Raw genomic sequence first — 24,393 nt, 5'->3', positions numbered from 1 at the left:
TATTTCAATTTGTATTTGGCTCAATTAGGCCTCAAATAGCACGTGAATAACTGTACAAACGCTCTTTTTTTTTTACTCTTTGTGTTCAGGATAAAAGCGCTAAGTGCATTGGGGCTGCACGCGCAGGGTAAATCTCGCTACTCCGCTAACTGTGATCATTACGAGCATTGAAACCCACCACAAATCGCCGCTTTTCCTCGTAAGCCTGAATAAGTAGCGTGCGGTTGCAATTAAGCACGGGGACAATTGAATGGACATGCAGTTTTGAAGGAGGTTAACAACCTCTGGGCTATTGGTGCCGCACAGAGCCCACCCTGGGCTCACGTCACCTCTCACCTGCCCCGCCACGCAGGGACAAACCACGAAAACAAATTCACTTAAAGCATCGCTAAATTCGTTTTAGGGGATTTTGTTGTTGTTTTTACCCTCTTGTAAATGTAGCAAAAAAAAAAACTTGAATTATTTTACAAACTCGCTTACACTTGCTGCTGCTGCCTTAGATTATATCTCCCTTTGATTATGTGACGCAAGAAAAAAATTGTCGAGGATTTAATAATTTGTTTAAGTCATTTTCATATCGGGTGTCATCTGTTATCAAAGGGAAATGGGTGGCCTCCACCCCAGAACTTGACTTTGCGTGCACCCCGCTAAATTGTTATAATGGCAGGAGGTGTACATTGTGGGGATTTTTGATTCCGGTATTTTATGCTGCGTGCCTTGACCCCACCACCGCCCACATTTCCACGTTTTACCAATCTCCCCTGATCAAATGCATATTAAGTTGTTGCACGCTGCATGAACCTGATGAATAGTAAACACTTTCCACGTGATGTATAGCGCTGCTTGCTTCAAATTAAGATCGAGATCTTGCGCGCCTGTGTGCGTACGTGCATTTACGCGCGTGTACGTGCATTTGCGTGCGTGTACGCACGTTAACGTGCGTACACGTTAACGTGCGTACACGTGCGTGTTTGTGTGTATTAGCGCTGATTAAAATGAAACAAAATTGTCGTACACGCATTGGGAGTGGCACGTGAGCACAAGCAACAAACTCTATGCATTCGTCGATATTGCTCTTCCCGCTCTGCCGTGAGCAAGGCCCATTGCCTGGAACGTTAACCTATTATGTGTATAATTTACTTTTAGGGCAGTGTTATTGACGAATGCGTGTGGCGAGTTTTTTTGTTCGTAATTAAGATCGTCTGTCTTCATTTGCGTCGCGGTGGGACGTGTTTACCGGTCGCCTGGCGCGTCCGAACACTTGGGCGGAGACGATTGGTGAACATGGACATGCGAATCAGCGAGGGTCAAGAGGACCGAATCGGACGAATCGGAAGTGTAAAGCCCATTGAGCTATCTTGTACAAGGGTGACTCGACCGGCAGATACACACATTCAAGGATTTAAAAATTTTTTTTATGTTCATCAGGACTCCTACGGTGTAAAGTGCAGTTTCCGGCTCTTAGCCACTATCCCTCTGGACTTTCTATTCATGTGCCATGAAAGAAGGGCCATTGTCCTAAACGTTACCTATTTTATATATATTGTTTTCCTTTAAAGGCACTGTTATTGAGGAATGTGTTCAGTTATTTATGTCATACTGCCAATGCAGCATCACCAAATAATTAGGATAATCGAGAGTTTCTGTTGATGTTAGGAGACTACAATGAACCCCAGATTATTAATTGAAACATCACTGCCATATTGTGGCAATGCACAGAGAGATATATATTGAGAGCGCCAAATGCCCAGGTGGTGCAGCGATAGAGCGAGCGGCTTGCAAACAGAGAAGGCTGTGATTTAAAATCCTGTCTAGTGGTTGACATGGGCCCATCATCCCTCCAGTGTGATTAAAAGAGGTGCCAATTTGTGGGGAAATCAACACTGGTTGTCCTATGGATAGCCTCGCCCCCACCATAGGAATGAGAAATTTCCACCATCGCCTTTATTGCTCATTTAATCCAGAAATCATTTAGACCTTTTATACATCCAGTGCACGTCACAATTAAAAATACTGTACAGATAAAATACAGAACTGATTTTTGCTAGAAATTTTCCCTGTAATATATTTTTTTAAATCAAAGCTGCATTAAATACTTTAAATGTGAAACCTTGCAGAGCAGGTGGTATAGTTTTATACAAATAGAATGGTGTCTCTAATGTGGTTGTTAAAACTAAATTGCGTGATCTTTCCACGTGAAAAAAAAATTGGTTTAATTCGTTTCTTTCATTATTTTATCGCTAGCACTTTACAACACTGTATGCAGGGCTCAACAAAAGGTTGTTGTGTACCCGCTTGACAGTAAATAAACAAGAGAAAAAGTAGAATATAATATAGTACCTTCCCAATTTACATAATCAGAATATTAGGTTTTCCGAAATGCTTGCAAATTTCCTTAAAATGCATTGGTCTGGAGCCAGATTGCTTGGGTTGTAATTCCATGGTTAGGCAAAAAAGAGCTCTCTCGTGACAAGTTCAGTATCATCGGTATGATTTGACAATTTTTCTTCACATTTTATGCACCAATGACTTAAAAGGAACGATTTAACACATCAAGAGTAAGTGGTATTTGTCAGTTTTAAATACCAGTCAGAGGTAATTTGCATCATCTTTGAAATCCTGTGTGAATGAATAGCTTCATGAAAAACATCCATAAACACTTCAAGTCTCAAGCCCAGCATCCAATAATTATCAAGGACATCTGTGCTACAAAAAAAATGTTAACATCTTTCAGCAGTTTATGGTTCAAGTTCCTTTTGATCTCTTAACTCCCTTATCTGTTAACCATCTCGCCGTGTTACTGTTTTTTGTAGAACAAAAAAAAAGACTTACGAACAAATGCATGCTCACGTGCTCACACACACAGATGTGTCCCGTCGGCTTAAAAAATGCCGTGAGTGTATGTGCGCAATAATGACTTTTCTATAAGACAGTGTCTTGTATATATGGATGTTAAAGTTTTAAAGTGATTATCTTTAATAGCTAGTAGCTTAGTGACAATTACTGGTGTGATGCACCAATTATAATTAAAACATTGAAATTGTAGACAGTTAATTTTACAACATTTGGTTACTAAATGGGTTGCCTCCAGTGAGAGATATTGTATATTAAAACAAGCAATTTAGTTAGAAAATGAGCTTAAGTACCTTCATATAAAACCCAGGCTTTTTAGATCAAATTGCTAAATTGGATTCTCAGAGCTCTTGTATACCTTAAGTACATTTAGACTAATATGAAATAAACAAGATTAGGTAATGTATTACCGATGTGTTTTTTCTTTAGCCTAATTAAAATAAACCTCGTTTCAAAATACAAATTTAATTTAAAACAAAACGCATTTGCATGCCTAAAGTTTGTGCCCTTTCAAGTGGCAAAGTTGTATTTATTTTTACCGCAACCCCCACGAATGAGAGAATGAAAAAAACGAGGCATGGATCGTCTTGTCACGTTGGAAGAAGGATTAAAAAAAAAACATCCGGTCGTTCGAATTAAGCACCAACACCCGGTTTGGATCCTTAAGCATTTACACAGGAGGGTGACCCAGTCTAACAAGGGGTTAATGCTCCAGCAAATCAATTTGGATCCGTTAGCGTGTTTACCCTGTAATGTTAGTGTATCTGAGCTGTGAAATACACCTGCTATTGAGGCGAGCTTCATTTTGGGCAGATATGAAATTGGGCGAGGGCTACAGAAGTTAACCACAAATCAGCCGGCTCTATTAAACGAGGACGTTGCTTACTCTGGACTAATGGCCAGCGCCGCAGACGAAAGCTGTCAGATCAGTTCGTCACTTCCTCCTAACCTCCGGAGTGCCTGACCCCTTCCCCCCCCCCCGCACCGACCGCCCCTCCCCACGGCTCGCCCGTCCGCCTGCATGCGCAGTGTGACAGCGCTGTCGAGCTGTGCCCGCTCGCAGCCTCATCCGACCAATTTCTAAGTTATTGTCAGTGTTAATTGACAACCGACTGAGAACTCACGCCATGCAGAAAGATCAAGCGCAAATGGCGCACTCAGTATTCTAATGAGCTGACACCATCTCCCCCTGCCTTCTGCCGCTGCAAATGAGGAGTCATCATCATTGCTCATCACGCAGGCATAAAATATTCCACAATAATTTCTTTTTTGCATTGATAATTTGGTCGGCAGAGCGTTCGCAGCTCGCTGAACATATTAAAATCATCAATTATGCATGACCAGGCAGTGCCTCGGAAAGTTTATTGTGCTGTCACGGAGTATTTTTTTTGCATGTCTGCGGTTGCATTATCGGAAAGAGATAATCACAGTGCTGGAAGCCACATCGCGGTTAACACCTTTCGCACACACTGCAACAAGCAGCAGGTGCTGACATTAGAAGCCTTTTGCATTTTGAGTCCATTTGAATTCAGCCGATCGGCCATATATAGTTTAGAGTAAAAGTGCAATTTGCCTAATTTATTGCCCTCGATTTGGAGTGGGAGAGCACAAGATTGAAATCTCTGATGGAGCTTGTGAAGTGGACTCTGAGCAAGGAGTGGGGGGAGGGTGGACTTGGTGGCAATGGGGGTTAGGGTCTGGATCGATATGTGACAAGCTAATGAGGTTATCAACCGTAGGATAACAGTGTATAAGCGGTAATAGGCTTATCCCCTTACAAAGGAAGAGCCTTCTATAGCAGTTGATATTAACTAGATTCAATGTTAAGGCAAGGACTTTTTCATCATCTGTATGGGTTCTTATTTAAGTCAGGATCGCACGTGATGGGCTTGTGTTCGCGCGCGTTAGCACCGCTGACAGTTTCTCGTGCGGTCCTCCCTTGCACGTCTTCTGACACTTTGCATCAGCTGCTTAACGGCGGCAGCGCCATGTTTAACAAACAGTGGAAGAAGAAGAACCCACAAAAGGACACGATGATCGTATTGGCCGATCAATTAATTAAACGGCGGTCTGATACGGGGAGCTGGCAGTTTGAGGCACATGGGAATGGCTGGAGACATTGGGCACTATCCCGTTCCAGCCCGCTGGTCACTTATCGTGTAACATCTCAGTATCACCCAAGGGCTAGGGGGTGGTTGAACGAATATCTTCAGTATTGACATTTCATCGGTGTCCTAAAGTCAACACCGAATAGTGTTGTTTAAATGTATCGCTTTCGGCCAGTCCTGTCAAAAAATCTCCGTTGAAATATTTAAATATTAAATTACAATTTGCAAATGGAAAAAGAAAATTCCAAGCTCGTTAACAAAAAAAATCTCTTCATTTGCTGGGAGCCAATGTGGCAGCGTCCGACGAGGCCACATTTATCGTCCTTCCGATCTTCGTTTCTTTTTTTTTCTTTCCCCTTTTTGCGAGGCAGAACACAAAGATGAATCAGGCCGGTCCAGACGGGAAAGGGTTTTGTGGATAAATAAAAGAGGAAGATCACGCACAACTCATCATGTCTTGTCAGTGCGGAGCACAACATGCATGAATGGCCACGGCAGCCAGGCTTGCATGCAGACAGAGTGGCCTCTAGCAGAGCTCGCACACAAGCCTACTGTCAGCCTTGTAATGAACATCATTTAAAATTCCATGTGTAGTTTTTCACCGCTGATGGCTTCTTAATTCCTGCATGTTTTTGTATTATTATTGTGGGCCCGTGAGCACATCGCGATTATTCGGAGTTTTATTGACAGGAAGCAGGCAAACAGTGGGGAAAGTGGAGGGAGGGGGGGAAAAGCCTTGGCAGCTCAAGGAAACGGACGTGACAGGATGAGTTTGATCTCCCGCGTTGTCCACACGTTGTCACATTGTTGCACTGCGGAAAGTTGTCTGCCAGGTACACGCGACTGGTATTAAGAAATTCGGTTGTTGGAGTGTATTTGATTTGACTAAAGACCACGAGATCTAACAAGTGATTGTGCATCTTCTGTGTTCGACGGATCTGGGGGGGGGGGGGGGGGGGGGTGGAGGGGGCGAGTGATGTCAAAGAAAAAATGCCTGTGCCTTCTTGGCAAACATCCTTCAGCTTTCTATAATTCAAAGGACTCTGCTAGTACTGGTTTTGAGGACAAGCAGGTTGGGGGGGGTGACAGTAGATTAAAGTTGTGGGGAAAGGGGGGAGAGAAATCCTGTACCCCCCTACCCCCCCCCCCCCCCCCCGTATCGAGGTGCAAGTGACGCGAGCTGTTGACCCAAACAAAGCAGACGGGCCGCCGCTTCCCGAGAGCGCTCAGCGACGACCGCTCCATGGCAGCTTTGGCTCCGGCGAGTCGGAACTCGTGGCGGGGAGAAGAGTTTCCCGCCGCGATTGACCGGTGCGCACCACTTGCCAAGACGGTAGTCTCCAAGTGTTCAATTAAGCGCTGACAAGTTCAGAAGAAGGCAGACAGTTTGCAGCATCCGAGGCTGCCAGTCACACCGCCGAAAATAGAATAGCTTACGACAAATCTGCCTATTAGCCGCAAGAGCCATAGATTGGCCCCGGAGGCGGTAAAGAGATGGGGGGGGAGAAAGCAATAAAAAAAACTGCTGAAAAGCCCTGGGATCTTTCCACCGCACGAAATACTGCCCCACAGGGAAAGCAGATTCCGCAAAGCACTTTCTAACTTGGGACACTTTTTTTTTGTTTGGGTTCAATTGATGCGCAGTACAACATCCCTAATACGCCCGACCATTATCCGGGCATTATCGGTATAATGCAGAGTTATTTGGGACGCACACTGTCCCGTTGTTGACGCCCGCAGTTGTTAGCCGTTGAAATTGAGCTCTTGAAGACAGCTGGTTGTTACTGTAATTACAAGGTGCATAAATATTGCATGGCTGTGTTACTATAATTGATTTCCGACTTTGACATAATGTTCAGCTTACAGCACATGTTGCCGTTTTTACAATGCTCCAAAGGCCACTTCAGGGTTAAATGTTCTGAGGTTCAGTTAAACTCGCTGTATAATGCAGCAGCAGTGGGGGGAAAAAGATGGGTGCACATCACAGTTCCGGTAATGCTCAAGCTTGAATGAAATTATAAGGGACGGAAAGTAACTTGGAATTCACCTTAATGCAACCGTTTTAAGCGCATGAATACGTTAAAAGTTGGTGCGAATCGACGGCACGTAACCATTCGCCTACCAAAAAATGCCCGCCGTTACACAACCACGATGGACCTTTATTCATTTGTTTTTTTTTTATTAAGTAGGTTATGAAAGGTAGTGAGCATTATTCGCCTATAGCGCTGTTAATAATTTAGCAAGCAATGCTTTTTGCCACGTTTATCTTTTTTGGGTGAACCCAGAAAATAAAAGGAAGACGGGTACTTACAAGGAGCGAACACTCCCAACTCGGGTTTGTTCAAATTGCAGACGTACGGTCCGCACCGGCTGCTTGCTGGTTTTGTTTTACGGCACACGAAATGTATGCGATTACGGAAATGATCACAGCCGGTACGATACATTACCTGCGGACCGCTGAGTGGAAAAGACTTGTGGAGGACCTCTGTGCTATGCAAGACGACACAAGAGGGTATAGAGTAACAGAAAATGGGCTTTGAGTGAAAGAATTATGAATCGTGCTTGTCAGTCAGATTGTGCTAAAATAAATTCAAGGAATCTTTCTGCACTCATTCTCCCCACATTGCATGTTTGAGCAAAATTGTGACGGGTTGGGATCCATACGTCCCTTGCACTGGGAGCTGACACGCACGCACGCACGCGCACATGCAGAGCAGGGCATAAAAATTCACTGTGAAAAGGCATTTATTTTTTTGGATTCATATCACACTTGAGATGTTGAAAAACATGCCTGAAATCTTTCTGCTAAACTCACTTCAGATAGGAGGCCAATGTGGCTTAGATGCAATCAGATTCGTATGTTTTTGTTGGTAACATTTACCTCGAGAGCATTTCAGTCGGTTACTGAAGCTAATTACCCCCCCCCCCTCCCCAATCATGTTTAGAAAAATAGAAAGTTAAGTTACGGATAGCGTGCACATTTTTTTTTGCCATTAATGTGTGACAAAAGATGTGGAAGATACGTTTTGTTGTAACGTATATCAATAGCGATCGGCAACTGCTATTTTGCAAGTCTGTTAGCGGGCCATTTTTCGCGGCGGTGTTTGAAATATGAATATGATTTAAAATACATAAATATCCTTCGCGTTTTGAGCGGTGATTTGTTTAGATTACTGACTGTAGACCCCCCCCCCCCCCCCCCATGGCAGAGATTGAAAGCGCGGCAGCTGCAGCGCCTTCCACCGACTCGTGCCTTTTATGTTCACAAAACGCGACGGTTGGGAAAGGCTTTATGAATAGAGATTACTTTTTGATAACTATCAGAGGATAAACATTTATTGTATTAATAAGCAGCTTGACTTTAATAGTGCGACGGGTGACTTTTGATCGGGGAAAAAAAAAAGATAAAAGTTTCATGAAGCATATGAATCCAGTACCAAATGTTATAAGGCCTAATGCTATGTTTATGTAGAGGGATGTGATGCTGCACACGATATAAGGAATGCTCTCAATTCCGATGATTTAACACAGGTTATTCAATCCAATTGCAGTGCAACGCCGTCCCACTATTTTTGCCATTTGGCTGCACTCGGCTTGTAACCCCGATCAATCCTCAACAATATTCTCACTTTTGCCGTTGGTGACGATGCCTTTTGTCCGGCGGTGTTTGAACGCCATCGTAGGGAGGGCCGCAGAGAGGCCGTAGAAAGTCGCCTCTCTGGGACACGGCGGCTTGATGCACTCTGCCATGCCTACGGAATGCCATCGCGGGCCTTCCAGTCGAGCCCCGGTGCCTCGCGCTATTCAGACGGGATGTTTAACCCACGATCCCGTCTGCTTTGGGGACTTTAAATATCCCACGACACCCCCTTGAGGAGAAGTGGACTGTTGTTAACGACGGAATGGCCAAATTAACCGTGCTTGCCATAATGTCATATTCCCCACCACTTCCATCTCCGTTGTTGCCCCCCTCCCCCGCCCCCCTTTCTCTCCTGGCCGGGCCATCGTTTTGGCTGCATTGCCCCCAATGGCGCAGATGCCAAGCAGCCTTTGATCAGCCCAACCCCTTAACGCTATTGTAAGTGATCGCTGCAAAGCAGGACTAATGTGACCGTAGCTGTTTGATGAAAGTATTTTAATGCCCTACCCCCCCATTTTTTTGGGGAGAGCCTTTTGGCAGTTTCCCACTTGTTGTGATGTATTCATTTTCCTGTTAAGTCTTCATTTTAACGCACTAAGTGCGCTCGCCCGTGTGAACGAGCGGGCGCACTTAGTGCCGTGCGCCCGCTCCCCTCTGGGGTCGACGACAGTCGACGTCGATTTCCGACATCGCTCGTTGTAACACATTTCAATCGGCGAGCTAAACTTTTGAGGTGGACCCCTTTTCGCACGAGGTAATCAAGGAAGACAACCCGTTTAGTTGTTTTTAGGATCGGCTAGGTTTTAACCACCACACTTTAATTGCGGACCATTAAACAGGAAGCGCTGTTTATTGGAGTTAATTTTTCGATGAGCCAGTGTGCACCCCCGGTACCCTTTCTTATAATCCCTGCAGCCCTTTGCTCGGTGCGCGAGGTTAAGCCTGTAGTTGGGAGGAGAGGGGGGGGGTCAAACAAAGTTCAGCATGGAAATGAATAACTGTAGCCGCACTGGTGACGATGGGTGTTAGCGAGCCCGAGGGCTGGTCGGCCAGTCGGTGAGCTCCTCCTGCTTTCCGTAACACGAGGCTCAGCGGTAGCCTCCCGTGACGGATCGCTTTGCTATTCCGAGGGAGGGCAATGAGGGGGGTGGGGGTGGAGGGGGTATGGAGAAGCGGGACAGGGTGGGGTTGGGCAGTTCAGGACAGAGTAGGTGGGGAGGTAGTCGTTGAAGGACCTGGTGGGGTGTGTGTGGGCTGCTGGTGGAAGGGGTGGTCAGAGTCTAGTGTTGGGGCCGCTCAAATTTGTTCGCAATACAGCTGTGGGGAGGGGAACGAGTATGCTACTGGGGAATGGACTCCAATTGACCTAATCATGTCTGCTGCAACATGCTGGAGCGAAGCTAGACGCGGAGGCTTTCCCGTGGTTATTGTTACTGGAAGTGATTTAAATTCTTCACGTTCACGTTGTTGAGAAATCGTGAAAATCTGAGCTGATTTTTTTTTTAAAAATGACGATTAAAGGGTTAGAAGCATCTTGCAGTGGACAGAATATAGCAACAGCAACAAACAGGGACCGTGCATCAAACTGACGAGTTTGTGTTTTGTGCAGTTAAATTTATTTCACAGTGTTCGCCTCCAACCCCTATAGATTAGAAGGGTGTTGCTATTTCTTCCGACACCATAATAGCGATGGCAATGATTTACCAAAAACAATATAAAATCTATACGCTGTGTACCAAAGTTATCGCGCAAAAATCTGGAGAACGTAATTCCATCTAGGGAGACATAATTACAAGAAAAGGTTTTGACATTTCCAGGCATAATGCACTTTATTAAACCATCCTTTAAACGCTTTCCCCACCCTTCTGTTGATTTCACAATTTATTAACACAGCTAAATCTTCATTACGTCTCTAGTACTCCCCACACCCACTCCGGCCTTCATTGCCTCCCAGGAACACACAGAGAGAGAGAACACCCTGCCTTTCGCTGCCTTTCGTTTTCATTCTGGCTGCTGGGAAAAGGTTGTCAGGGATACGAGACAAAGGAGCCAGTCACTGGCTGTCAGATATTACCTGCAAGTGACCTGGAACCGGTTAATTTGTTAAAGGAATGCTGCTGTATACTTTTTGGCAGTGGTTCCCCACAGGGCTGAGTCTCATTGTCAATAGCAAAGCACTTGTTGCACGCGGAGGCAGCAAGAAGTGGGGGGAGTGGGACCAACACCCCTCCCCCCCCACCTTGTAACCCTAGAAACTCCCCTTTTGCGGGGTGTTTTGATATTAGCACTGCTCCAGATACGTTGTGTGCGGCTGTAATGTAACCAGATATATGTGGTAATAACTGGCTGCCAATGCGGACTGGAAATCCTGCTTGACAGCCTAACAATGCGTGGAGAGTGAAATTTTGCTAACGCTGTTTTGTCTGTGGTTAAGAGTAGTTTATTTAGACCTTACAGTCGCCGAAGTTTGGCATGGAAGTATTACTCAGAAGCTAAAGTCTTGGGTGAAAATTGCGTGTGTGGTTGTTGTGGTTATTTTTGTTTTTAAATAACAGAAGAATGTATCTCCTAATCTAAAGCCAAATAGAAGCCACCCAGAAAATGAATTTTGTTTTGAAAAATCTGCCATCGTTGTTGGCATTCTTGGCTGTCACACTTCGGAAGTCGACTCGCTGGCGTATCATGCGGGTCCCGGATCTCCTCTCTGACGGCGGTTTGGATATTCATGTAGACGTTCGAGGTTTGGCAATTCTGCATGGGCGCCGTAATGCTCAGAAGAAATAAGGCCAATCATTGGAATAATGAGCAAGGTAATATCCCCCAGGAGGGCCTGATTTGCTCATCTTCGTTGCTGCCATTCTGTCCTTTCTGGCCAACTTTATGTGCACACCACCTTTTATCCTCCCTGGAGCTCACTACTCGTTAGCACTGTTAACCCTTTTCGCATACACGGCAGTATTTCTGCATTGCAACCGTGGCGGAGGGTTTTTATCTCTCTCTCTTTTGTACCGAACGTTTAGAGGACCGGGTGGGCGAGAGAGAGAGAGAGAGGAACAAGCGTTTCCCGGTCCCCGGGGCGAGCGGCCCTCCGAGCATCGCTCACTCGCCGCCGCACGGTTCGCGAACGCGTCGCACGACTGCCAGTCGCCACCGCGCGTCTGCCCCCCCCCCCCTTCCCTGCCCCCCCCCTCAACATTCCCAGCCCCCCACCCACATACTCACCACAATAAATAATACGAATGCACAGCTTCAACAAAAAAAAAGTGACCGGCTGAACGAGAGGGCAAGCCCCACGTGTTAAAGGTGTCACGTACAAAAGGGTTAAAATGGTGCTGTTTTGCAGCGGGTTGTTAGGGTTTTTTGCTAAGTGATGTGCGCTGCGTTTGTGCACCACAGCGTCACATGGCTAAGCCTGCTGTTGGTGGTGGGGGACGGGGGCTTGGGGGGGCGGCGTGTGGGGGGGTTAGTCTGACAGTGTAGCTTTGTGCACGGATGGGGAATCACAAGCTGTCTCTTTTCCCCATAACCCTTTTGCCAGGGATTTCATCTGTGAACCAGAATGCACTTCCTTAATGAAATACATAATTAACATATTATAATTGTGCAGGAGATGGTTTTGACAGGACTCATTTTCCATGTCTAATAGTATGCTAATTAAATCTGTTTCCCCACTCCCCGACACGACCCTACGTGATTAAGTTTGGTGCGATGGCGTCGGCTGATTGATTGGTTGGACGTGCCTGGGCCTCTGTGAGGATTGGCTGCAAAGCCGACTTTGCCCGCCGTGGCGTGAATAGCTCCCCGAGTGCGTATACACCGAGATCATTCTCCCCCACCTCCCCCCCCCCATCGTCTTCATGACTTTTGAGGGAATTTTCATCAGGGAAAATTTAGATCTACCCACCCATCTGCCAGACTCGAAGGTTGTTCTGAGCCAATGTTCCAATTTGAGAGGAAATTAGGAAATATATAAAAAGAAACGTTGTGAAAAAAATTGAATTCACAAACACCGTCCCTCCCCCGCCCCTCTCCGCGCGCGCTGTTTGATCTGGTTTCGTGACTCGGAAGCGCGTTTTTTTTGGGGCTGAAAATATAACGAACAATTTGTCTACGTGAACAATTGTATGGAATTGAGAAACGTTTTCAGAGACACCGGTGGCACGGTGATGAGGGTTCTGTGCTGTGAACCCGGCGACCTGAGTTTGATCCCCGATCTCGGCGAATTCCGGCGGAGAGTGATGTCCGAACCGTCCCTGGGTGTAATACCTCTTGAACACCGCCCGCATCGACTAGCATGGTGAAGTATGGTCGACAAATCCACATGACTGACAGCAAATTGACAACAGCGCGCCGTGATTATTTGTTTATCTATATTTGATCGGATACCGTGCATTCCCCGAATTTAAAAGTCTGCCCCCCCTCCTTTTGCTAAGATTTTTTTTTTCTTTCACAAAACCGTTAGACTGAAGCAATTTAAACAAGTTCAGGTTAAGTTTTATTTCGTGAAAATGTGTTCCCCTCGCATTTATTTTCCTTGAAAAAGTCGCGACTCGCCCACAGCTCCCTCGTACTCCTAACGAGGGAAGAGAGGGAGTTGTGGGGGGCGAGGGGCGGGGGGCACGGGGCGCTGCCGGGGAGGTCGCTCGCGCCAGCCCGTGCAGTCCCACACTCGATGTTGGGCGGTGGCTGGGAGCTCGAGATGGGGGTGGCAGATGGTATAAGAGGAGCCCACCTGACCCCAGCCCAGCCTCCCTGTGTGGTGTGTCAGAGCTGTCAGCCCCGTCCAAACACGAAGGGCCGCCCGCCATTAAACCCCGCCACGTTTTTATTTGCCAAAAGGCCAACTTCACCCTTTCGTCAAGATGCTGGGAAAAGTTGTAAGTTTTTTTTGCTCATATAATTTTACTTTGATTTTAATTACAGCCACGGTAATGTGAACGGTCAACGAAAAGTTGACGGTTTTCAGATCGATTCTTTGTTCGTCTAGTTCGGGGCCTTGCCCCAGGATGACATCAAATTAAGGGTTCACAAATGAATGGAACATTTGCGCTGAGCCTCACCTGCCTTTCAAACAAAAAAGTGTCGCTTAACAGTGCGTTCACCCGATACAATGCGTATTCCTACTCGGGCTGTGTGTAACTAAAAGATAAAATATAATTTGTTTTGAAGCTTTCAACTGTTTTAAACATGGATACGTTTATGGCATAGATATATGAGCGCTGCGCTACAGTACACCGAAAAAAAGGTAGGAATAGTAAAATATTTAACGGTGCATTCTTTTAAAAGTACATTAGTTTTTCACTCGTAGACCCACTTGATTCATGTATTACAGGCATGAGAATCCATTGTTGGAACAGGAGTGATCTTTGCCAGACACAGGCATATTAGCAGTAGAATACTACAGCGTTTTGTTCAGTGCCAGTTGGCAGAAACGATGCAAACATTGTTTATACAAAGCTGAGCATTAATCAGACAGGCTCGGGCTTTTTTTTTTACAACTTGTGAAAATGTTAAACTAAGACAACTCCAAATTGAGAATCGTTTTAAAACCAGGTTAGTCCGCAAAAAGAGTGACCTCTCATCGGCAGGAATGTAGCCACAAAGCCGTACCAACAAGCAAGGCAGCCCTTCTACTCGCCAGCGCGTAAGTTTATAAGGCGACTGAGAACGAGCACGCAGCGGTGACGCCGAGGCCTTTCTCAGCCGGTACATGAACTTGAGCTGAATTCTTTCCTTCTCTGGTTTGTTATGGATTGAATGACAAGTGTACATGAACACTCTTCCAACTGCCAATAAATCACAAGCCGCCAGTAACAAGTCTGGCCCCCTAGGGGTAGAAGGGAGGGGAAGGGGTGGAGGGGGGAACTGCATTGCATCAGGTCCCCAGATATCGGACATGAGGAAAACAAGCTTTCATGCCAAAAATGCGCCGCGGATGAAATACACGTCTGCTGTTTGCAGCTGCGTTTTACCACGGCTGACGAGAGTGATAGAAGAGATGTCACGATTCTTTCATGGAGCCCTGACTGTGTCCCGTCTCTCCCCCCCCCCTACCCCGCCCCACACACAACGGTCTGCTGAGGCTTTCACAAGGCAAAGCGGCCTTTTCCCCAACCCCGGCATCGATTTATTATCCTCCTGTCTCACTTACACAACTGTCAGCCCTATGGTATTTTGAATTGAGTATGCTTCATGGGGGAAGGTAAAAAAAAAATTCCGTATCAAATTAGGTTTCACCATCATATGCCGGGAAACAAGTTTTGTCTCGCTGTGTATAGACTTTTGAGGCCGTAGATCCAGAAATAGATAACAAAATTCTTACTGATCGAACCGTTCTGTTATTGTGTAGCTTAGTTCCAATCCCACCCCCCCGCCCGCTCGCCAGGCCCACCGTTTTAGTGAAGCATTCCTTTGAATGTACTTTTCGGGGATTTTAGAAAGCTCAACATGCCACGTTATTCAAAAGTCAAAAGACAAATTCTTGGCATGTTGTATTTCGCGCAGTAAATGAATCTCTCTGTGTCCAGCACTTGGCCCGACCCCGAGCGCATGAAGGTTTTTTTTAGGGGGGTGGGTGGGGGGGACAGGGGGGTGGTGCGGGTGGGTGGGGGGCTTTCGTTCAGCTCGGCGATCTAACGAGCACTGTGGTGGCGGCTGCAGTGATATGAGTGAGATGCGTCATGCATACGGCCGTGCCCACCTTGGGGGCTCGGCAGGCTGACAGCTGTCAGCGATACGGGAAGATGTTCCAATCTGTCAGCTGTCCGGTCCTGCCAGTGTCGGCTCCCAGGGCGGCCCCGGCAAGCCCCGCGGCCTCCGCGCTGCTGACACACATCAGATACGTCTTCCCGTCGTTCCCGGTCCCGACGCCCGCCCGTCGCCCACGACGCTCGCCCCTGCGTCGCCACTGCCCCCCGCGGCGTGGGACCGGGCCGATCCGCTGCCCCCCCCCCACCACCACCACCAACGCCACCCAACCCCCGTTACCCATCTCGTGCCACGCTAACCTTTTTAATGAAGGATAATGCAGCTTGGGTGATTGAGCTTGTTGATTTGATTGCTCATCCGTCCATTGATTAATGCATTTTTCCCACAGTGTTAATACGGAACAATTTATAGTTTTCCATACACTTGTTTTTACGCGCTTAAATAATTGACGGCAGGAAAGAGAAATGATATTGTCCTGTCCGCCGTCTTTCAATAAGCACGGATGAAAGGCAAAGGAGCTGCCTTGCAAATGCTTGCTTTACACCACTGATGCCGCAAAGGCCTCCTGTCGAGGGAGCTCGAGCGTATCCGTCTCCAGGGTATTTAGGTCCAGACATCTTGAAAGAGGCGAGATTACCAACACGTTACCCCTCCAGGAAACCGACGGCACGGCAACCATTCATACTGCGGGGTGGACAGCAGCGAACGAACTCTGCAGAAAAGCGAGTCATGAGATAGCCCCTGCAGTTCCGTCATTTGTAGCACGCTGTACAGAAGTATTAATTTACTGCACATTTTTAAATATTTGTGTGTTTTGTAACCTCTTTGGAAATCAGTGGCGAGGCATTTAATATTTCCGAGAGCTTTGTGTCATTAAATGTGATTAATATGACCCAAACACAACATTTCTTTAGTTTTGGAGGGACGGTGTAAGCAATATTTTTTTTTTTGGGGGGGGGGGTTTGTATGTAATGGATTGTGCAAACATTTATCATTGCATCACAGCCGCAAATAAATAAATCCAACACATTGTGGGCTACTTACATCATGGCAATTAATCTTACGAATCAGCGTGGAAGCATGAATCCAGTCGGAAAGCTTTTTTTTGCCCACTTTTGTAAAAACTGTGTGATCGGTGTTCGATGTTTACACCTTAACGGTGACATGCAAACAACCGTGGAATCGAGCAGCAGAGAGCAGGGCACGCCGTGTTCGTGAGAGAGTCTGCTTTTTGAGAGCCACGGTTCCACAGGATGTCTCTCCTGTTCATCTGCGTCTGACATCTGGCACTCTCACCTCCCCCCGTAAATAATATCCAGGCCCCCGTACCGCCCACGGTCTGTTTGGCTCAGCCGCGGACACTGTCCCTCTCTCTGCTCTTGCGGCTAAAGATGCCCCCCACTTTTTCGCACTGTGTAACCTACCAGATTTACATTAATGTTACGTGAACAGAAGAAGAAGAAGAAGAAAAAACTACCAACAGACGGTTGTGTGCACAGCACTTCCTCGCCTGATGTTTTTGGACAAAAAAGTTAAGGGCCAGAAATAGGCGAGCCACATTGGTAAAATAAACCGGGGCACCAGAAAAGAGTGGGTTTCATAAGCACCGGCTTGGGATTTGCTGATGTCAGTCAATAAATCAGCGCTGGATTAACCGTTGGGCATGTGACAGATGAGTCATGGCAGGCACTGTTGGTGGGGTAGAGGAATTTCTCCCCAGCCCCGGCTTTGAAAAAAAAACCCGGTCGGAAGAGGCGAGCGCAGCTTGTTAAAGCAGCATATCTCGCAAAGACTGATTTTTACGGCCAAATTCAGAGGGAGGCTGCCCGATTTCCGCGAACCTCGTCGCCTTACAGCCCCTGTGCGCTTTGTGACATTCGCGAACCGAGCAATGAGCAGAAATGTTAGCGCGGAGGTCCCAAAGACCACGGCCATCCATCTCCTCTCAGAAAACAGTGCGTCGGGTCACCGGCTACCATTTTCACGTGCGTTGGTTAATTAAACACAACTTCAGTGCTGTAACCTCAAACGCGAGGCATGGTCTTTAGCCACGGGTAAAGTAAGGCTGAGTTTCTTGACGTCTCCCGAGTAATGCAAGGCATAGTTTTAGGGAGGTAAAGTTGAAATCTGTAAGCCTGAGTTTTCCCTTTGGGTTTTTGCACTGCTGCATCGCAGTCTGATTTGCATTACGAACACGACATACATCTTTATTTACGCTGACATTTCATCTTGTTTAACCGCAACTGTTGGCCCTTTGCTACTAACAGCACATGAAAATCATTGACAGCTACCTTGCATCTTCTGGAAATAGGTGGTTATATACTCTGCCTGCTAGAGGTGTCAGAAGTGTAAGAGTCAACATGAAGACCATCTCCCTTGTGGGCGCGCTGTCTGGGCGGGGGGGTTTAAGGAGGCGGTTGAGAATGAAATATCCATATCAATTTCAGCGCCTTTTTTTCAGCTTAACTGCATAAAAAATATAGAGTAGCGCTGATCAAAAATCACACCGGAAAAATAAAGGCTTAAATACTATCTTGACATTTTATGCAACTATTGGGTTATACCGGTAATGTATTGGTTTGAATCTTGCGTCGCATGTAGTAATAGCATACTGGCACTTATTGATTAAACAATTCATGGCTGTATAGCTAGCTAGCACCTGACCCTTGTTTTAGATGCATTGCTTTGGCAAAGCCCTCATGTCGCACGCAGATATATACATGTTTAAACATGTAAATGAGCGTAAGTGTATTACCTTGTTTTAACCGTTTGCATAAATGTTGGCTGTGGATACAACTGCGCTTCAGCGCACGGTTTGGTTTGGCCGATATACTTGCAACTTGCAACAAAAAAAAGTCCGTCTTTCGGCGTCGCGCAACGCGCCGTGTAGTTTTTGTGGTAATTGCGTGTAGTTGCTGGCAGATGTCTGGTGGCAAAGCATCAAGCAGGTAGCTGTTTACTGCCTGTCCCGTCGTCCCAACTGCGGCACAGACACTCGATTAGTCAGCCTTAATTAGCATTTATAACAGCCAGAATCTCATTTGCATTTTGGCTTTAAAGCTGGGCTACGGAAGGTCAGAAAACATTAAGTCTGTCGCTCAGCGTGATTGATAGGGTCAGATCTTTGCTTAATATGCTCGGGGAAACAATACAAACAATATTAATTCGTCCTCCCTTCTAAACAGCCTTCTTAATCTGCCGTAATGGGTGGTTAATATGCAGGCTGTTTAAATGCCACCACTGTGCGTGTGATGCGTGTCAGACAATGGAACCAAAATTACTAAGTGATAAATGTCACTCTGCGTCTGGAATTTTTATAACTAATTATTCAAGCCCTCTATGCTCTGAGACCAATTGTGCATTGTGCAAATTGTGATTGGAAATATATATATAATACGGCAATAGGATTATAAATTGTCAATACGACTAATCATTTTTTTCTGGTTCATTCAACAGGACTGTCCAGTGTGTTGCACATTCGGGAAAGGAGAGAATTTGGCGAGCGATATACATTTGTACCAGTGTTATTGCGTGATCACGCAGGTAGCGCTGATAGCAAGTTCATTCTTAAATGTCCGGGGCCACTCTGTGGCCCTCTCAAGCAGAGGTCCGAGACATCTACATTTTCACTGCTGGTGTATCGCGCCAGATGTTGATTATATGTCTCCGCCCATTCATAGTTGCCATGCAAGCCCCACGACAATGGATATTGTGAGCAACAGGACCCAGCGCAGCCTCCTGGGACTAAATTTGCCTATTTTGCTTCGACTGCGATGACTTGCTGCAGTCCCTGCTCCTAAATAACACTTCCCAAAGCTCTCGGTGATGTCCGCTTAGGCCACAATATTGCTCCCCGAAGGCAATGCGGCAATATAAAAAAATAAGTGCACATTTTTTTTCTCTCACCAAAACCCCGCCATATTCCTCTCAGCGTGCAATTAAATTGTAAAATTATGGGGCCGTATACCTTTGCCATTTTTTTTCTGGGGCCTAACACCAATGGAATTTTCCATCTCTGTTTTTTTGTTGCTTACGGTCTGGGTAGCTCTGTTGGTAATGCTCATCTCTTTACTGCGGACCCTTTTACCGCTTGTGCAAGTGTCCGGCTGGCGTTGTTTTTCTCGGAGAGTCCAATGCCGAAGGGAGAGCGGGGCTTCGCTAAGGCTCGCGCTAGGCCGCAATCAAGGCGGCTCGCATTCTTAGCCCCGCGACGATGGACCGCGTAATTGACGGCGATATTTCTGGAACGTGTCGCCCGCGCGTGCGCTCACAGATGCGGTTGTCGCGACAGTGTTGGCAATTATTTCGGCTAATTTTAAAGTCACACCGAAAGGAAAGTTTCCACCTCCGCAATTGGGAGTGGTTCGCATTTTTACAAATGGTGCAATGTGGAGGGGGGGGGGGACGTAAGAGGAGTTACGTGCCCTAAGGTGATGTCACATACACAATGATATCACCGTGTTTAATAATATGTCTGCAGCTAAACCGCAAGAACATGATCGCATGTTCCCCACAAAGTGGTCAATACATGCCCATCCTGTAAAAGCTGTGGTCACTTTTAGAACAAGCAGGATTTTTTTGTTATTTAAAGCCTTAATGATAATTCGTTTACTCGCGTTTAATGTTGAAGAAATGCGTTAGACAGTTGATGAACTTTATCAATTAAAAACGTGTTCAAAGATGTGCTTTTTTTACTGTATTTTACTGTTATCAAAATAGCTTTCAAATTATTTAAAGATTACCAGGACTAATTATTGAAAGTTTATAGCAAGTTTAGAATTTTTTAATATAATTAGCACTTGTAAGACTTATTGTTAATAAATGTACATAATTTCATTGGTTATCTGCTCACAATGTAGTTTTGATGCTCATTCGACGTTAACATTTACTGTCAATAGAGAGCTTCAAATCTCACAAATAATATGAAACATATATGATGATGACAACGTACCGCCCCTTTGTCAATCCACTGCTGGTTTAAGGCCGTGCCAATTGTGAGGAGGGTTCATGACATCAGGGGTCACGATGGGTTCAGATATCATTTGCCACGAAATTTAGTCATGGCTGGGAATCAAACTCAGGCCATCGGGATCAGTGTGCAGGGTGCTAACCACTGTTTCTCCACTGCACTCCATGATGTGAAGATAATAATATGAATGTTGCTGTATTTTAAGAAGTACTTAACTATCTCATCATAAATATTATTATATTAATATAAGTACTTAACTAGTTTGTTTCTATGTGTTTGTTTTTTTAATCTTAGAAAGCATAACAGAACACAAGCAGGTTTCAGAGCTCTGTACAGTTTAACAAAACTTTTAATTATGGTTACAAAAACACACGAGGAAGAAAAAAACATGCGACAATATATCAGTGACACACGAATCAAAAAGCACCGCTCCCAAACTAAAAATAAAAGAATCTACCCAATTTTTTTTCCAAAATGATGCTCATAATTGCACGTACTGTATCCTAATACGATTGAAGTTATTGGTCAAGAGGTAGCTGGGTAGCTCACGAGCCAGAGCATTGAGCAGCCAATGCTGAGAACCTCGGTTTGAATCTAGATCTCTGCCACTTGTGGTTAAACCGGGTTTTCAAGAGCAGCGAGGTGAAGGGCTCAGCCCAGTCACCAATTATTGCAACAAGAACAAAAACCCTGTCGTGAAATTTGATTCTTCGCTTTGGAAGAACATTTAATTTATGAGCTATATATAGAATATGCATTTTAACTGAAATGCGACAAACATCTCGGTTGAGTATGGCACGTACGACTATGCAGCATCCGTTAGTGTGGGTTAGAGGTCACATGAAGGGACAGCACCGGTGGGCCATTCTCAAACGCACAGGGTGATGCAATGCTCTCTGAACGTTCCACATGGACACTTGGGCACAAGACTTGATTATGATGGGACAATTGCAATACAATTGTCGGGGGGCAAGGACAAACAGTACCATTATCTATCCACTGATGGATGAAGGTCTCTCCCACACCACCTCTCGTTGTTTCGCGATGCAGCAACCCACCTAGCTCCGGCACATGAGCTCGTTTCATCGCTCCTTCTCAATGGTGCTTTCCATCCTTTGGCTGCCGCTCTGTCATTAGTCTCAACCGCCGGCCCACCATCACTTCTGCCCAAGCCCGCTTACTTTTCAAAGCAGCCAATATGATGTGATGATATAATTTACCTTCCGCAATGGTGGTCCAGTCTGGAGCATGCACATGCACTGTGGTCTGTTTTAGGTGAACGGATAAACTGCTAATGTACTCACCACCTAATGTACTCACCACCTAATGTACTCACCACCTAATGTACTCACCACCTAATGTACTCACCACCTAATGTACTCACCACCTAATGTACTCACCACCTAATGTACTCACCACCTAATGTACTCACCACCTAATGTACTCACCACCTAATGTACTCACCACCTAATGTACTCACCACCTAATGTACTCACCACCTAATGTACTCACCACCTAATGTACTCACCACCTAATGTACTCACCACCTAATGTACTCACCACCTAATGTACTCACCACCTAATGTACTCACCACCTAATGTACTCACCACCTAATGTACTCACCACCTAATGTACTCACCACCTAATGTACTCACCACCTAATGTACTCACCACCTAATGTACTCACCACCTAATGTACTCACCACCTAATGTACTCACCACCTAATGTACTCACCACCTAATGTACTCACCACCTAATGTACTCACCACCTAATGTACTCACCACCTAATGTACTCACCACCTAATGTACTCACCACCTAATGTACTCACCACCTAATGTACTCACCACCTAATGTACTCACCACCTAATGTACTCACCACCTAATGTACTCACCACCTAATGTACTCACCACCTAATGTACTCACCACCTAATGTACTCACCACCTAATGTACTCACCACCTAATGTACTCACCACCTAATGTACTCACCACCTAAGTTATCGTTTACACCGGGGGGGGGGTGGTGGCTGCATTGGACCAGTCGCCCAAAAATACCGATACATTGCAACCAAAGCTTGCATGCCTTTCAGTTAAGTTGGGACGGTGAGGAGCTCGTGACATTTATTTACAAGACTACACCGTGTCTGAATCCCAAAGCTTAACATTGAGCCAACGGTGTTATAAAAACAAAACCATCTCCTGATGCTGCGCTCACGTCCTCCGTGTGTAGCAAGATCATGGCTCTCAGACCGTTACCTTGCTTATCTCGTGGAATTTAATATACATGTGTCTTTTATATGCATCGGTCTTTTATTTTACAAAAATGCACACGACAATACAGTAATCGCATCAAAGAAAAGGCAGTCAAAAAAGCACACCATAAATATGAAGCATTAAGTAAAGCCGACTTGTGCCAAACACAAGCAGAACAATCTAGCACTGACCGGTGTACTGAGATTGCTGTTTGATGCCAGGCCATCTGTCACCCCTGCCTGGAGGCTTCATAGTTCTGGTAAGGACCACAAATACTTGGAGCCTTATGGTGGCATTTAGGTCGTGCATAGTTTGCATAGCTATGCGTGTGTTTTTATTTTATTTTAAATACGCTGACAAAACCTGAAAACTCAATCAAAACCAATTGTCCTGCCAACACGTACGGTTTCATGACATAAAAGTAAACGAACTTCAATGAGCAGTTCTTTCTAATCCCCCACCGTCCCCCTGCCACCCCACGACACCGCCACTTTAGAGTCTGCAGTAATTCTAAAGAAGAAAATAGGACCATCAGTTAAATATTGGCTAATGCATATGTGCTTGGGGAAAAATGAAGACGTGTAAACACACGCGCATTACTACCAGTGAAATGTGTATGCGCTTATATGCTATTAACAGCTTTGCAAAAAGTAGGTAGACAAATTAATTGAGATGAAATAACACGTCTGTCGCTTCTGAAATGGTTCTGGAATGTTTCTTGTCTACTTATCATGAACAGTAAAATATATTACGGTGAAAAATGTTATACATTTCTTTAATTTAGCAAATTATAATTTTATCATGTTAAAAACACTTCACTTTTGTGGCAGTTACATGTTTAATTCAGTGACTTCTAAACCATACACTGATGTGTTAAAATAATAATTTGCAGTATTAAAAATTATTCATATTTTCAGTCGTTTTTTTTTTCATTCAAGTTCAGAATGCACGAATGTTTAGTTTCATTGCCGTTATTGCTTTTGAGAGATTGCTACGGATAAGGGGGTTTGTGTTGGTCCGGCATGTTGTAGCTACACACACACACACGCACGGTCTTCTGGGACACCCCACGGCTGCGAGATTGTGGGACAGGGGCTCTGGCATTTACGGAGACCCGGCGAGCAGGAGAAGGGGTATCTCGAATTAAATGGGTTGGAGTCTGCCTCACCGAGTCCTTAAATCAGTGGAAATTGAATTTGCAGATCACTAAACCAGTAATGATGGGGGTGATGATGTGAGGATATTACCGACATCAACAGAGAATTCATAAGGAGATCACACCAGCGGTAAAGTTTCAAGGAATGTATCACTGTTATACCATCGATTTGCAATTGTGTGCGTTGGACGGGGGTGGAGGGGGTGGTGGTGGGGGGGGCATGCTCCAGATGCATGGCGCTAAAGTGCTTGTGGTGCTAAGACACAAGAGAAAAAATATCCTAATTAAAGTTGACTACACAAATAAAGCGAATTTAAACCTGTTTGTCTCTACCCAAGATGCTTCACTATGCATAAATCGTAGATACTTCTTTGCGCAGTGCATTACTTGTTGTGAGGCTCTGCGGTGCTACATCGTTGGGCTATTTTGTTAATAAGAATGTAAAAATCAGGGGGCAATTGAATTGTTTCAAATGTATTCATTTTTCATCTGAAGAATGTTCCTATTGTAAAGTAGGCGCGTTTCCCTCTGACGCCAGCGGTGCGGTATCCTTATTGCATGTCAAACACCAGCGTGTCAAGTAGCTAACGGAAAAACATGGTGCATAAGCTCTCCTCTTCTCTGGCAGACGACAGAAGAAACAGTGCTGACAAAAATGAAACCCCCCCACCCACCCCCACCGTGAACAAATTAAGCCAACAAC

General features: G+C 45.5%; 1 protein-coding gene across 4 annotated transcripts in view; it reads left to right on the top strand.

Moving 5' to 3' along the window:
• The window catches only part of TSHZ1 (teashirt zinc finger homeobox 1), a 106,257-nt gene that overhangs the window by 59,246 nt on the left and 22,618 nt on the right, over positions 1 to 24,393 (top strand). The gene's annotated exons all lie outside the window — the stretch shown is intronic.

Source organism: Petromyzon marinus, chromosome 25 (assembly GCF_048934315.1).
Source record: "Petromyzon marinus isolate PM22_M1 ecotype Great Lakes invasive population chromosome 25, UKy_Petmar_22M1.pri1.0, whole genome shotgun sequence".
In the NCBI taxonomy this organism is placed as follows: Eukaryota; Metazoa; Chordata; class Hyperoartia; order Petromyzontiformes; family Petromyzontidae; genus Petromyzon; species Petromyzon marinus.
Note: the sequence above shows the minus strand (reverse complement) of the source record. Positions and strands in the feature narration are given on the sequence as shown.